This window comes from Rosa chinensis, chromosome 6 (assembly GCF_002994745.2).
Source record: "Rosa chinensis cultivar Old Blush chromosome 6, RchiOBHm-V2, whole genome shotgun sequence".
Classification (NCBI taxonomy): domain Eukaryota; kingdom Viridiplantae; phylum Streptophyta; class Magnoliopsida; order Rosales; family Rosaceae; genus Rosa; species Rosa chinensis.
The window spans coordinates 51633748-51647684 of record NC_037093.1 but is presented as its reverse complement, the minus strand read 5'-3'; the positions used below and the strand labels follow the sequence as shown (position 1 = coordinate 51647684).

Here is a 13937-nt window from a genome sequence, read left to right as displayed (position 1 = left end):
AATGAAGTCCACAAGAACCTTCATTATATTCCGTATCTAGATCCCCATAGAGATACGTAGTGACCACATCCATAAACTGCATGTTCAGTTTTTTGGAAACTACCAAATTGACAAGGTAGTGGAGTGCAATGACGTTCATTACGAGAGAATATGTCTTCTCGTAGTCGATTTCAAGGGCGTTGTGAGAAACCTTGCACCATAAGGCGAGATTACCATCTCTTTTTCTCACCACGTTATCTAACGAGGACCTATTAATGTCAATAGGTTTTATGTTAGGAGGTGTTGGCATCTCAGGCCCGAAATCCTTCCTCTTCGTTAGTGAATCCAATTCAACCTGGATCGCATCTTTCTATTTAGGCCAATCTTCTCTACGTTGGCATTCTTCAACGGAGTAAGGTTTGATGTCATTGGTCTCAACAATTCCACATCCTCATGTACACTAGTGTAGTTCGTAGAGATCTCTATATTCTTAGAAATTGGTTCTAACATTGAGGCATCCCCCAACGATGTCTCTTAGACATAACCACAATCCAAAATATTCTCATGAGACGGATTTTGAGTATCAATGATCAATGGATCAAGTTGTGCCAAACTCGCTCTCTTCTTAGGGCGAGAATCCATCGAACCTATGGGTCTCCTACTCTCTCTAGCGGAACCCATGGCCTATGACTCCATTATGCCACCTTTGTGGAGTCAGCATACCACCATCCATGATGGTGTTGCCGTACCCATCTTCTCTGGGTGGCACCATGTCCTCTTGTGGGGATATCAATCCTTGTAGGCATGTTTGCAGCAGATATATGTGATCTCGTCACTTTTAGGGGATCAAGATGAGACATAGTGGGGACAGACCACGACAATTCCTGTCGTTCCTGTTGAACATTGACATTCTAATCTCCCCCTAACGACGGGAAGACTGTCTCACCAAAATGACAATTCACAAATCCAGCAAAAAAGAGATCGCCTGTCAAGGGTTTTACGTAGCAGACTTATAGTTGGAGGCCTATGGCCAACACAAATATATATATATATATATATATATGCATTCATTGCAATGACTCATGTTGATGCGCTGTGGCGGTGCAATTGGCACATAAACCACGCACTCAAATATGCATAAGTACGAGATATTTAGACTCGAACCCAGTCACTAGCTGTAACGCAAATAAAAGTTGAGTGGATGCTATGAGTCGTAGACGAATGAGCATAGCTGCATGCTATATTGCATAACCCAAGCGGAAAATATTGGTGCACATTACCAAAGTCTGGGCTACCATCGTAGTCTTTTAATGGTCTACCATCCTAGACCAATTGGGTGTGTACATGGGAATATGATACTTGATATCAATACCCAATGATATGCAATAGTCATCGAAAATTTTCGATGTAAACTCTCAAGCATTATCAAGTCAAATTGACTGAATGGGATGATTTGGGTAGTGAGCTCGTAGCCATATGTTATGTGCTAGGAGTATAGTATAAGTAGCATTATGAGTGGATAATGGCACAACAAGTGACCAGTGTGTTTGCGTATCAACCAACACCATAAAACATCTATACGGTCCGCAAGTTGGTTGATCAAATCCACAGAATTCCCTTTGATTCTTTGTGAGAATGGAATTATTTCCTCAATCTCCTTTGCATAGGATGGTCTCAATCCTAAATAACAGGCTTTACAGAATGAAACATGGGTCTTATAATCAACCAATGAAGGTTTTGGTTAAGCCACAATGTCACAATGGACTTGAGAAGTAGGGAGAGGAGTTGAATAAGGGTTTATGGCGTCAATGCCATGTATTTGCCGCAGGGGGTAGGCGGAACCTGCCATATGTGGCCGGTCTTTGCACAATCATGGCGCCATGAGGCGCATGTGCAGCTCCTCGAACCAATTCTTGGTTCTTACTGCTCTTCATTCTGAAAATGGATGTCCGTGTAAAGTCTTTAATACACGGATCATCATGCCAAAGCCTATATGTGTCAGAATCCCATAAGTCATCTCTCATGACATGGTTGGATTCAATAACTCGAATAGTGATTGCATACAACCCACTAGAGCGACACATAAGTTTCTCTAATACTCGTTTATGTCTGTAGTCATTAGAGGTGATGCAAAGGAACTTTGTCCATTCTCATAATGTGTTTCCACATGAAAACCATTGGCTCTTATATAATAAAGTTCGAATTAAGGTATATCCAAGACATTAAGTAAAAGAATTGACACTTTATTAATAGCCAACGATTACATCAAAGTTTCCAAAATCTAATCCAAAATAAGATCAAACTAAGACACATTGTAGTCACTCTATCCATTTGGTAACTCCAATCAAATATGACCAGGAAAGTAAAGAGAGATGTTGGTGGAGCGAGGCTCTCTTAAGTACCAATAATCTCAATGACTTTCCTAGACATCACATTTTATTGGGTCCGCCACATAAGAAAGAGTTAATACAATTGTCATTTATTGACTAAGGCATATTGCCATTACAAAAGTTCTTGGAAAAATAAAAGGACTAATCTAATCAAAGTCTGCTGCATCCTTGTACACTTCATCTTCAGCTTTGAAGTCCTCTATGGAGAGATTGACATCTCCACCATCTTCTTCTTCTTCTGCAAGGTACACTTCTTGCTCTCTCAGGTCCCTGTATGCCCTGTATCTTGCAGCTAGTTGCTCGTTTGCCTTGCATTGCTTGAACCAATGCTCAATTGATCCACATCGATGACACTCATCATTGTGGTTGCCTCCCTTTAATTGAGGTGCACGTTGTGCACGTTGCGGGCGTTCCCTAGGAGTGTTGGTGCCAACACCACGACCCACGGTGCCACCATTATGGCTAGGGATACCACGACCCTCTCTCCCACGTGTGGCATTACCACCACGTGTATCCACACCAAACTTGCGGTTTCCTTCCTGGTTAGGGCGGTTATATGGGCACATACGTCCCTCATGTCCCCCATTCTTAGGGTACCGCTCTTTGCGTCCTCCTTTGGGTGCATTATAATTTGCCTTATGAACGCTCTTAGTTCCAATGGGCCTTGAATTATAATTCCTCACGAGTATGTTATCATGTTTCTCAGCTACAGATATAACATTGATAAGCTGATGAAACCTCGTGATCCGTCCAGCATTGACTTCAGTACGGTATTGCTTTGATACCACAATGGCTGAAACGGGGAAGGTGGAGAGAGTTTTCTCAATTAGCTCTTGCTCTGTGACAAGTTGTCCATAAAACCTCAACATGGACTGTATGCAAAGAGCTTCTGAATTATATTCAGCAACAGACTTGAAATCAGCAAAGCGCAGATTGTTCCATTGAACCTTCAAGTCAGGGTGGAGGGAATCTTGGACATTGCCAAAGCGCTCTTCTAGCGCTACCCATAGCTCTCTTGCATTTTTGATCGACATATACTCCAATCTGAGTGCCTTGTCCATATGGCGTCGCATCAAGATAACTGCTTGAGCATGCTTTGTAGGTGTTCGCACGAACACAAGATCCAGGTTAGGTGCCTGGATTATGGGTAATATTCCCTTTGAAGTGAGATGGTTCTCAATATCGGTTACCCAACTGTGGTAATCTGAGCCTGCTGAGTCAAGCATGGGAAAGTCAAGTCTAGGTTCATTCGACATCCTGAAAATAAGAAGAGAAGATATATTAGTTTCAGAGTTAAACTTCCACGAAAACTAAAACAATAAGATTTCCGAACTATGCTACCAAGAAATCAATTTCCAAATTTATTTGGATTAGATCAAACAATAATGTTTTAATATAATCACAATTTGATGCTTGCGGACACTCTTAGTCCAAGCATTATGAACACTCTTGGTTCATACGAACGCTCTTAGTTCATTTAATTATGAACACTCTTAGTTCATACGAACACTCTTAGTTCGTTAAGCGTGAATCCCCACAATTGCGCTTTGTTAAATACTCAAAATCACACATGTTCATATATTCATATATTCCAAAATTATGTAGGAAATAAAAGGAATTTAAAATACAAGAAAGCAGGAACTTTAATCGTAAAAACTTACTTGGTAATTTGAAGCTTTGCTTCATGATTCTTTATACACGCGTGTGTTGATGCAGGCGTGTAGCTAAATTAGGATTGCCGGAATCTGGTCGGAAATTGGCAGTTGGTGGACTGCCCTTCTCCCTTCTTTTTTTTCTTTTTTCTTTTTTTTTTTCACCTTTTTTTTTTTCTTTCCAGGCCCAAGCCTGATTCCTCTTCCCTTTTTTTTTTTTTTTCTCTCGGCCCAGGCCTGCCCTTTTTTTTCTTTCTTCTTTTCTTCTTTTCCTTCGCGTCTTCTTCTTCTTTCTTTCCTCTGTTCTTCCTCCTCCTAATCTGCAGGTGGGCGGCTGGATATCGATCGAGCTTTGTCAGCCAGTGAGTGAGTGCTGCAGTGAAGAGAGGTTGGGTGGCCTGCACGGATGCTAGATGGGCGGCGCAGGAGCAGGGGCCGTGCTTGCAAGTGCAGCAGCGCTTGAGGTCGGCTGGCCGGTGAGGCGGAGGCTCTAGTGTCCGGCGGAGGCTCTGCGGTGATTGGGCTTTTCAATTTCCGGGTAGATACGAGTCGAACTCGGAGAGGTAGTGCGCGGTGCGGATGCAGGGAGGCTGGAGAGCTTGCGGCTAGGGCTGGTGCACGGCAAGGGCAGCAGTAGGCTGCAGTGGCTTGCGGCAGGGAGGGCTGCATAGAGGTTGGAGGCTGCGGCAGGAGGTAGTTTTTGGTGTTTTCGGCTATGGTTAGGGGCTGCAGCAATTTTAGGGTTTTTCTTTTTTCTTTTGGGCTAGGGGTAGAACTCGTGCTGATAACGTGTTGTAGGAGTATTGTAATCGTGTTTATTATTGATAATAGGAGCCCTTTATATAGGGTGTTACAAGGTACACAATAGGTAATAGAATCTGAATACAATTGAATACATAGAACACTTTCCTATTACAACTCTAAACCCTAATTTGTAGAGGCACACATTATGTCGACATCCTTCAACATTTATTCTAATATTTTTTATTTCTTTATCTAGATCACAGTCTTGTCTTGACATGGTTTCAGCTGATGTGGATTCGGCAAAAGAATGCCTGGAAGCTGTGAAAGAATGTCTTGATGATTGGCCTAATTCATGAATTCTAATATTTTGACTTAATCTAGGATTATGAAAGTTGATTCTTACTATACCATCATTATATTGTTGGATACAGTTTAAATCAGATAAATTATGTTGTATGTTGATGGGTTGATTTTCACTAGCGAGAGACCATTCAGAGGGTAGATGGACATCTGACCATCTGATTGTATGCGGAACTCTAATATTAGCATTTTCTTGACTGCTTTGAATTAAAAGAGTTTGATCTTTTGAGCTTTTACTTATTGCTTGAAAATTCATATTTGTACCAGTGACCTTATAATGAATTCTATAAATTAAAGCTAAGGGTTGGGTTCCTTCGAGGACATTATAACCTGAAGTTTTGATATTTGAGGTTAAGGATTTTAATATGTGAGGATCACTAAGACTAATTGTAAAATCTGGGTAACAATCAAAATGTATTGGACCATTGAATAAGCTTGACTCAATTATTCCTAGGGTACTGTCATTGAAATGAGTGAATCTTGCATCTCTAAGGCATAAAAGTATAGAGGCATTTAGACCTTTTCGGGTTAATGGTTTAACACCAATTTGGACTAAACCTATATGTAAAAAGTTGTGACCATCTTTTTTATGTTTTTTGATTGACCCAGGACTAAATAATTGACATGTTTCATGTTGTTTACTAAGAGCATAAACTTGTTCTACTGTTTTAATATGATGTTCACTTTTGAAAGAAGAAGGGGACCATTTTTTCTTATAAATTTCATTACTAGGGACTCTAGGTATATTCCAGTCATTCATGTCAATATTGTCGTTTGACTGATATTCAATTTGTTCTTCATTAACTATGTCAGAGATCCTATTTAGGGAAGGTCTAGATGAACTGGAGGTAACTGAGTTGGATCTAAACAGTCTACTCATGATGGGAAGTGGTTAGAAAGGCTGGGACTAAATACTAAGATTGGAAGATTCCAAACCTGGATTTTCTACCTTAGACTAGGCATTTCTCTTCTCCGCTCATGCCTCACCCGGGACTCATTGTTTGGACCTGGACTTAATGTTTGGTTGGAGAAAGTAATAGACTAAAGGTGGAAAAGAAGAGGTAAAGTAAGTGCTTACAAACTTAAGATTGAGAACCAGACAGATAATCACTTAGCATAAAAGTAGAAATAGAAGATATCAACTCAAATACCTCACCTAGGCGGTAATCCGCCACTTGGGGTTTGAGAGGTTTTAATTAACTTTATCAACTCTTACGACTCTGATATATATATATATATATATATATATATATATATATATATATATATATATGGCTTCTCAGGGGCGGATATCCGCACTTTTTGCTTAGGTGCGGATTTCCGGTTTTTCCCCACTTTCCAATCACATATTCACATCTTAACCGTTCAGTTTTTAGGTCCTAATGTATAGATCATCTCTACAAATTTTCAGCCAATTTGATGATCGTTAAGGCATCCAAAACTGCAATTTACTATTATAAACACGAACGGTTCCGGTTCTACAGATTCGGTTTGTTTGTGTAAATTGCAGTCTTGGATGCCTTAACGATCATTAAATTGGCTGAAATTTTGTAGAGATAATCTATACATTAGGATATAAAAACTGAACGGTTAAGATGTGAAAATATGATCGAAAAGTGGGAAAAAATGGGAAATCCGTACCTTTTTCCTTAGGTGCGGATATCCGCACCTGAGCAAGATTATATATATATATATATATACAGGCCTTCTCCACTGTGGACGTCCGTAGTTTTTCATTGGTGCGGATTTCCAGTTTTGACCCACTTTCCGATCATATTTTCACATCTTAACCTTTCAGTTTTTAGGTCCTAATGTATAGATCACCTCTGCAAAATTTCAGCCAAATTGGTGATCATTAAGGCATCCAAAACTGCAATTTACAACAATGTACACGAACGGTTCCTGTTCGGCAGATTCGGTCCGTTCGTGTAAATTGCAGTTTTGGATGCCTTAACGATCACCAATTTGGCTAAAATTTTGTAGAGATGATCTGTACATTAGGACCTAAAAACTGAACGGCTAAGATGTGAAAATGTGATCGGAAAGTGGGGAAAAAATGGAAATCCGCACCTTTTTTCTTAGGTGCGGATATCCGCACCTGAGAATGATTATATATATATATATATATTTAAAAAAAAGAAGGAAAAAACACAAATATTAGCTCAATTGGATTATTGGAAGTTATTGCAAATATTCTTTTTCAACAAAAAAAAATAATAGATTATTACAAATAGAAGTGAAAGATGATTATGATCTTAAAATTTATTTGTTCTTGAATCCATGATTTTAGCTTAGTAGGATTATACATACTTTTTATCCGTCTTTATATATGGCTTAGGTTTGTCAAATGTAAAATTACCTGAGCCTTGATTTAAGTTGATTTTTCAAATAGAAATAGAAAAAGTCAGTAAACATGGTATTATATAAATGGGTGTCTTGAGTAATTCTTAAATTTTAATTTAGAATGTTTATTACAGATCAATAAATTGTTATACAGATTTTTAAAAACTTCACTGCTAAGTTTCATATGCTGCTCCATATATTATGTTGTTTGTATCCAAAAGCAAATGAAGGGTCTTCAACAACATATGAACCAATAAGTGATATATCAGAGGATGATTAGTTCCAACTTGAAATGTATGATATTTTGGTGAGATTTACCCACTTTCTTAATTTGTATGTAAAGAATGTTATCCCTTTCTTTTGAAAAATGTAAACACAGAAGTTTGGTTAAAATACCAGCTCATTATTGCTCATACTCAACACTTCCATTTTTGAAATATGTTTATATGAAAGCCAAGTTAAAATACCAACTTTCATAATATAATATATTTAGTTAACATTTTGTATTGTCATTTCTACCTTATTGCGTATAAAATTTAAGACAAAAAATACAAATCCGCAACATCGCGCGGGCGAGCTGCCTAGTACATATACAAAAGTAGAATGGGATTTTACTGTTCAATGAATAGTAAAACAGTGATTTTTCAGATTTGCCCCTTATTTTCTTTCATCTTTGACGCTTTTGTCCCTTATTTTTTTTTTTTGAAAGAAAAAACACAAAATATTAGCCCAATTAAATTATTACAAATAGAAGTGAAAGATGATTATGATCTTAAAATTTATTTGTTCTTGAATCCATGGTTTTAGCTTAGTAGGATTATACAGACTTTTTATCCGTCTTTATATATGGCTTAGGTTTATCAAATGTGAAATAATCTGAGCCTAGAACATAAACCTTGATTTAAGATGATTTTTAAAATAGAAATAGAAAAAGTCAGTAAACATGGTATTATATAGATAGGTGTCTTGTGTAATTTTTAAATTTGAATTTAGAACTTTATATGTTTATCACATATTAGTAAATTGTTATAAAGATTTTTGAAAACTTCACTGCTAAGTTTCATATGTTGCTCCTTATATTATCTCGGTTGTATCCAAAAACAAATGAAGGGTCTTCAACACCATATGAACCAATAAGTGATACATCAGAGGATGATTAGTTCCAACTTGAAATGTATGATATTTTGGTGAGATTTAACCACTTTCTTAATTTGTATGTAAAGAACATCTTTTGTTAGACTATCCCTTTCTTTTGAAAATGTAAATACAAAAGTTTGGTTAAAATATCAACTCATACTCAACACTTCCATTTAAAGCTAGGTTAAAATACCAACTTTCATAATATGCAAAACGATAATATATTTAGTTAACATTTTTTGTAGGGGGTGAAATTTGCACACCCCTTTTTACATTCTACACACCCTTTGCCTTTTTTTAATATTTCTTATCAATGAACAATATTTTTCTTCCAAAACTACCTCTCTCTCTCTCTCTCTCTCTCTCTCTCTCTCTCTCTCTCTCCCCCCCCCCCGGTGTTTTCTCTCTCTTCTTCCCTCTGCAACCACCATAAAACACCATTTCTGGCCACCGCCAACCTACGCAACACCTAAACCTGACCAAAACCCAAGTCTCACCGTCGACATGTGCCACCGCCTGCCTCCACACAGGACCGTAAGAGCTGCACTCCACTGCTCCTCGATCTTCATCGGTTTTCGATTAGCGTTTCAATACATCGTCACCACCGACGTGCTCAGACCAAGTCGAGCATCGAAACCCTGAAGTTCCCCACTAACCGATGCCGAAAGATCTTTGTATGCACCATCGCCGGAGATGCCGAGTCTGTGCTTCTCCGTTCTCCAACCTCCAGTCCGAATTGAGTCGAACCACCACTATAAATGGTATCAGCACCCATCCCTTATCCAAAACCCCATGGCTGCGACCTCCGATTCCGATCAAAGTCGCCTCACGCGCTGGTACCATTTATGGGTACCCTCTCCTCCTAATCTGCTAGTTCATTAGTCCATTTATGGGCACCCATGATTTGTCACCATTGCCTCAACCGCCGCATGACCTGCGATCTTAGTTTCTCTACCCACTCCTCCTTAAATCCACTCAAGTCCCTCTCCTCCTTCAGTCCATTTCCTGGTGCCCTTCATCCTCGTCTTATCCAGCAACTTATCCACCAAAAACCCATCCGCCAAATCGTCTCTCACCTTCACCATTCATTTTGAAGATGAAAATTCAAGTACTAAGCTTAAAGTGTGGGTTGCCCAAGTGGAAACTGGGAGGGAGGGAGGGAGGGAGGGAGGGGGAGAGAGAGAGTCTAAGATTTGGATCGGAGGGGAGGGAGAGAGAGAGAGAGAGAGTGTGTGTGTTTTAGTTGTAGGTTGTGTAGGGGTGATTTGGTAAAAGCAGCACAAGGGGTGTGTAGAATGTAAAAAGGGGTGTGCAAATTACTACTAGAAATCTGTTCATTTACATCACGTCATTTAAATCGGTTAGACTTGCACATGATGTAAAAAGTAAGTTAACATCGTTTTAGAAAAATACCGATTTAAATGTATACCATTAATATCAGTTGTTAAAATGACCGGTGTTAAAAGTTTTGTTTGAAAATTTGCGGGAACCTCATTTTCTTGGACGCGCTAAGTGTTTTAATGAATTCAAGGATGCGGGGACTAAAACTTAAAATTTTCACACTTAGAAAAAAATAGAGCCCCCAAAACTGAAACAGAAACCCTAAGCTTAGTCTCGAGCTCCTCCCAAACTCGAGCACCTCTCTCCTCACTCGAACTCGCCGCTCTTGTTACCTTAATCTACCTCCTCGCCTCCTTCATCTACCTCCTCCAACCTTGACCCCAACTTCCTCCTGGTTTCTCCGCCTCTTACCCCATCTTCTGATGACAACTATAATCTGTGATTGAAAGAGGTTGAATCGGTTCGACCCCGACCCCGATTGCGGTTTCTCCAACTATAATTTCTTACTACCGAACTCGAAATCGAAGATGGGGCACAACTGAAATGTCATTTGATGCCCAGATCTAGAGTGAAGAGAAGCAAAATGAAAAGCGAAAAGAAGTAAGTGACCATAGTGAAGTTTTGTTTGCACCAAGACTAGATGTTCTGTTTCACCTGTACAGGTTAGTTTGCACCAAGACTTGGAACCCACCGCTTCCTCTTCTCTTAGTTTGAGTTTCTCCCGCATCATTCAACAGCAAAACCTCTCAAATATTTCTCCAGCCATTGATGTCAACCCCCGAAAGATTATGTTCGGGCTGTTCAATCTATTAAGATGAGTATGTCTTTGACTTGCTACCATTGTATATAACATTAGATTTATGGTTATAATTTTGATAGTTTTATACATGTGGGAAAGTTCGATTCACGATATGGATTAATTGTATAATTCACCCCCACTCCAACCCATTTTGGTCTTCTGGGAATCTGTATTTATTGTCCACAAAAGGTTTAATCTTTATTTGTCATAGAATATAGTAGCTGAAGCTGTTGATTTTGTGTGTTGAAACAGGCCGCCATAGTTGAGAGAGCAAATGCCTTCAGGCGACAGTGTTGCTATCTGAAACTGATGTTAGGCTGGTGTATATATATGTGAACAACATATAAGTAGTAGCTACTGTCAATCTGTAGTTTACCATTTTAAGTTATCAATTTTATTTCATAACAGTTAAGAAAGAAAGAAAAAATAGGTTGTTAGATATATGAAGCCAGCACATGTTCATGAGGTTGCTTATAGCTCGAGATATATTCCTCCTTCTAGAATAGATTAGCTTTGTGGAGTCTCATATGCAGATTGCATGTTTTGCTACCTCTTGTGCAGAACTCCTGTATAACTCCTTACTTGGAAGCTGAAAGTGCATGCATTCAAAATATGCAGGATATATCGCAGCTAAAGTATGGCAATGCTTCTAATTTGAGCAATACATATATTGAAATGCTTGAAGATTGTGATAGATTGGACAATGAATCTGTTGTGCATATTGGGTCAACCTCTTATGAAGTGATAAATCCTTTCATGTTAAACAGGTATTTCAATTCATTCAATCTTCTTTCATGTTGCAAGATTAATTTGTTTTGGTTGGTTGTTTGAGTTCATGTTTCTTTTTCTGTTTGTTCCAGCTATTTTGATTATGGGATAGAACAAATTGAAATTGTTTTTGTTCCTAGAATCACCAGTACCACTTCTCTTGAGGAAAAGAGAGGAGACAATCTGTGGGTTCTCTTAAAGCATCAGCTGTGAGTCATTCTCTGCTCTTGAAATATACCAAATTTAATTTGAATATTCATGTGAATTGTTTTGTTTATTATCTTCATTGTCTTCCCCTAATTTTACATCACTTTCCATATGCCTATTTGCTAAGAAAGTTCGGTAATTTTGAGTTCTAGGTAGAATTCATATGAATTCTAAATTTGAATTCAATATATATAAACCTAATTTTGTTTTTTTTTCTTTCACACTCCCACAGATTGACTGTGCATGTTTATATATAATCTAATGCCTGGAATCCCTTCTGCCTAGTAATAAATATATAGTTTTTCTTTCACTTTGAATATATATGTATTCCCTTTTAATTCAAAAAAGAAAAAAATGTGTTGTGTCAGACGACATACTTGAATTATTGTCATATATATGCTGAGTGGCTTGCTAGCTAGCTAGCTAGCCAGCTAGAGATCAGACTCGCACTCCGTTTCAAGCGGGGGAGCAGATTGATGATGATTAGAGAAAGATGGGTAGATAGACTGAGGAAAGATGCATTTATAATAATTTGAGGAGTGTGGTATGGATGAAAGGAAGGAATGTGAGGAAGTTACGGCACACATTTGTTTGGGGTTTTGGTTTTGCTTGCATCAATCCCTCAAGTAAATGTCTGAAAAATATGGACCTCTGCAACTGCCTAATGCTTTAAAAGCGGCCAGTAAAACTTTGCAAATAAATTATATGAACAGAGCAGCATTTTAAGCAGTTTGCTTGAGCTGAAGGGGAAGAGAGTGGGAGAGGTTTAGAGAGGGTCAGTGGCTTTAACTTTGGACTGGAGAGAGATAACCACATTCAGATTTTCGGAAAACTATGTTATCAAAATACATTCTTTTGATTGCGCAAAATTGTCATCATTATGTAGTACGTTCACAGATCAAAATCTTTCTTTTAGTCATGTTCTGGCAATTTCATTATCTTTATTCTTAAGATTGTATCCAATGTGTATTGGATTTAAATATCCATTGTAATTGTGGCTTTTGAGTGGTTCTCCAGCTCTTTCTTAGTCACAAATACTAGGTACAAAAGCATCTCAATTGCTGAGAGGAGAGGGTCTATCTGAAATGAGCTGATGTGTTGTTGGTTCTTCTGGTCTATTTTTTGCAGTTTATGTAATGCTCCTCTTAATCTTGGTTTCCAGTAATCTCTCCATGCATGCATATTTTTTTCCTTCTGTTTACCAGTCAATCAACTAATAATCAAGGAAAGTTTGTAACTCTTCATTGTAATTTTTTTCAGCAATAGGAGTCATCAACCATGCAGAAGATGTTGAAGTGCCATTGGTTTTGCATTGAAACTTGCTCTTTCAACTCAGAAAATCCAGAAAGAAAGCATGGACTATCTAGCTTCATTTAGGGTTGAGCTAAAAGATAATTATTGTTTATGTACTCTGATAAACTGAAAACACATATCGATAATAAAAATACCCGCAGCAAAGCGCGGGCTATCTATCTAGTGAGGTTGAACAGTCAGTTGGGGTCAGGGACTTGCTTTGCACCTTTGACAATTGGCCCAACTGCAACGTTGGAAGTTCTAACAGAAAAGATGATGGAATGAAGCACTTTGGATTGGAACTGTCTTTAAGAAGTTCGGATGGTTCACACAAGGAAGTGACTGAGGAGAGGCCTGCACTGAAACATTCTGATGCCTCTACCTTTTCACGGTGAGTATTTTGGTTCATGTCCAATGATGAACTTCAACTATCTTACATTATAAAAGCATGTGTTTGGTTTTCTTAGAGTGGAAATAGTTACACATTTCTTTCTACAACCCTCCCTTAGAAAGAAAACAGAATAATTTGTAACATGTTGCCCGTTCTTATAATTGCATGTCATTTTGTTTCTAATTTTGTATCTTCATTCGACTACAGGAGGCAAGAGCTGTCAAGAAGAGAAAACAAGAAGAGTATACAGAACATATAAGGTGTGCATTCTTTGGTATGCCAAAATTGAACGAATCTTCATTTTGGCTCTCAGTGAGATGCTTCTAAACCTATTAGTTTGTGTATGTTCATAAATCTCAGTACTATCAGCAAGAAGCTGCCAAACTGCTTGCCCAGATAACCACTTTGCAGAACAGTAACAAGTAACCTCAAAGAGACTAGGTCAACCCTATATATATATATATATAACAAAATAATTTCACCTTGGTATATATATATATTGACATACTGTTGATATCCAGGGGTTATATGGC

The 13937-nt window shown here is 38.3% G+C and overlaps 1 long non-coding RNA gene across 1 annotated transcript; it reads left to right on the top strand.

The window, feature by feature from the left end:
- The first annotated feature begins 11433 nt into the window (after window positions 1–11433).
- On the top strand, window positions 11434–13127 carry LOC121049880. The gene is made up of 3 exons (XR_005801509.1): window positions 11434–11512; window positions 11606–11722; window positions 12981–13127. It is a non-coding gene; the product is annotated as an uncharacterized LOC121049880 (long non-coding RNA).
- Window positions 13128–13937: the final 810 nt, after the last annotated feature.